Source organism: Tiliqua scincoides, chromosome 1 (genome assembly GCF_035046505.1).
Source record: "Tiliqua scincoides isolate rTilSci1 chromosome 1, rTilSci1.hap2, whole genome shotgun sequence".
Classification (NCBI taxonomy): domain Eukaryota; kingdom Metazoa; phylum Chordata; class Lepidosauria; order Squamata; family Scincidae; genus Tiliqua; species Tiliqua scincoides.
Window position 1 is genome coordinate 135,513,858 of NC_089821.1, and position 2,684 is coordinate 135,516,541.

At 42.7% G+C, this 2,684-nt stretch overlaps 1 pseudogene; it reads right to left on the minus strand.

Annotated features, from left to right (window-relative positions):
* Positions 1-416: 416 nt before the first annotated feature.
* On the minus strand, positions 417-533 carry LOC136636986 (5S ribosomal RNA; annotated as a pseudogene).
* Between the last annotated feature and the right edge of the window lie 2,151 nt (positions 534-2,684).

The following is a 2,684-nucleotide window of genomic DNA, read 5'->3' on the forward strand; positions in this document are numbered from 1 at the left end:
ACTGGGTCTGCAGATGACTTAAGCAGACAATACTGTGGCCATGTCAGGGATGCTTGAGAAAGGCACTGAGTTAGCGCTTTGTCCCTCTCTGGTGGTGAAAAGAAAAAGGAATGTCCTGTGGCTGTGTTCTCATGAAGAAAGATAGTACTCAATGCTGCTGTATGAGCAGATCAGAAACAAAGGCCTCACTTCTGGACTGTTTTCACACACATTCCCCACTTTTTACCACAAGTGAAATTACAGGAGGGCAGCACAGATATTGTTCTGTTTTCTATAACTCAAGTGCTTATTTCCCAAAATTACAATTCTAATGCAAGAAGAAGGTAACAAGAAATAAATACAATGAAATAAATATTCCCCCAGGGCGGGGCAGCATGGTTGGTTGGCAACCTTCAGTCTCGAAAGACTATGGTATAAGCCTGCAGCACCTGGTATTCCCAGGCGGTCTCCCATCCAAGTACTAACCAGGCCTGACCCTGCTTAGCTTCTGAGATCAGACGAGATTGGGCATGTGCAGGGTAACAGTTGCTGCCGCACATTAGCAAGCCCTGCCCCCCACCATGCTCATGAATCCACCTGGGATCAGCATTTGTCTGCATTGGCAATGCTAAAAACTTGAAAGAGATCCTTCCAATGACTGTGATCCTAGAATATTCCAAGGCAATAATCATAGGAAAAAACTTGCCTTTACTGCTGCAGGCAAATGCCGAACATGAGGGAGGTGGAGTTTTTTGAGCATGGCAGAAGGGGTGGGATTTGCTGACATGTGCACACTGTTCTTCACATCTACAGGGGAAAAAATGATTGAAAACTTCTAAACGGTATTTATGCATCCATTCCAGCTTGGAGGAAAAGTGAAACGTATGAGAGTTTCTTGGTTTAGTTTGTTTCACTGGCACAAGAACACAAGATTGCCAGCTTAGGGTCCAATCCTAACCCGTTATGTCAGTGCTTTCCAGGGCAATAAGGGCAATGCAGCTCTGAGGTAAGGGAACAAACATTCCCTTACTTTGAGGAGGCCTCCGTGAGTGACAGCCAACTGTAGGATGCAGCACGTGTCCCATTGGCACCATTATGCCAGTGTTGGCAAGCACTGACATAAGGGGTTAGTATTGCGCCCTAGGTCTCCTAAACCGTAGAAGCTGGGTAGTTAGGCAGAAAGCAATGGTTGATCCACTCCAACAAATCTCTGATTTCTGGTATGATCTGTTGCTGCCAGGATAGAATGAAAAAAAATATGCCTTTCTGTTTTGGAACTGGAGACAATCTCTTGCCATTTTGTTGGGGAAAAGGTGTTTCTATTTAGACACTCAAACATATTTACAGTGTTATAGTTGACTAATGTCTCAGCAGTGCGACAACAGCAGGTTCCAACCCTGGTTCCACTGATTCCTTATAAAATACACAGGGGAGAGGGGGAACAAAGTTCTGCAACCACCCAAAATGCCTTTTTTAAAATGTTCACTCAGTTGCTCTTGCTTCATAGCCTGCTTTTCTTCACAGCAGTGCCCTGATTTTGTGGATCTGTGTTTGAACAGACATATGTCTATTCTGTTGCTGTTACCATCATAACAGAGATTTGATACGTGCATGAATTATTTTAAGCTACTGCATGCAATGAAAATGGATATGAGTACCATACTTGACCAAAAAAGGATACAGGTCCTTCTCCTTCTGTCTGAACAAATTTCTTATTTTACAAATGGCGGTGGGACTCCTGTTCTGCTTATCCACAGCTGATCTGGGTCATCAGGTACCCACTTTAAGAAGCTGTGGTAGCCTAAGATGTCAGGCTGATCAACTGAATTCAAGTGTGCACAGCAATGGAACATCTGGTGAGCTGAGCAAAGTCATTATAATTCTGCTAAATCCAACTGAAACATTTCTACTTTCTACCACTTGAGTAATTGGCCCACTGCTCCCCAGAGTATTATTAACAAAAATGGGAGAACACTTTGAAGCTGCTGTGTGAATAAACCAGACAAGAAAGCTGAAGGACATAAAACAGCCAAAGCAAAACAAAATACAGGAATTAGCATGCCTTAGGATGTTAGTCAATTATTACTTGTGGGAATAACATAGTGGAGCCGAATATGGAAGGAACCGCACAGTGTTTACCAATGTTTTCTGTGTAATTGGAAAATATTTTTAGTTTAGTGAAAAGGGAAACATTTGGTCCCTTGGGGCAAAATCTCTAGTGATCGGGTTACTGGGTAACCAAGAATGGATTCCCATAAATACTTGTCCACAAAAGGAGACTTTTAATAGTCACTTTACTGTTGTGAGCTGTTTTCAGATAATGGAAGAGCCATGCATTCACTAGGAATGGAGGCCAACACAAGGAATCCTTTAAAACCAGTTTTGCTAAACTTACATTGAGGATGACTCCCAAAACCTTCCCCCTGACAGAATCCCATGTGGATCCTCACTTTAGTACAAGGTAAACTCTAAAAGTCACAGAAAAGCAGTAGGGAAAATTGTTATGGTGCTCAGCCTCACTTTGGGCTCCTTAGAAGAATATTCTCCAGATCCATACAGAGTCAAATTTGAAGGCAAATGTGTAACTTATTTGTGCTGAATGTCTTCATTTAGCCCGTGGATCCTGGGAAGGTACATCAATGTGCACTGCACTGCAATCCAACATACCTCGCAAGCAATACAGCTCAACCATTTAAGTATGGTAG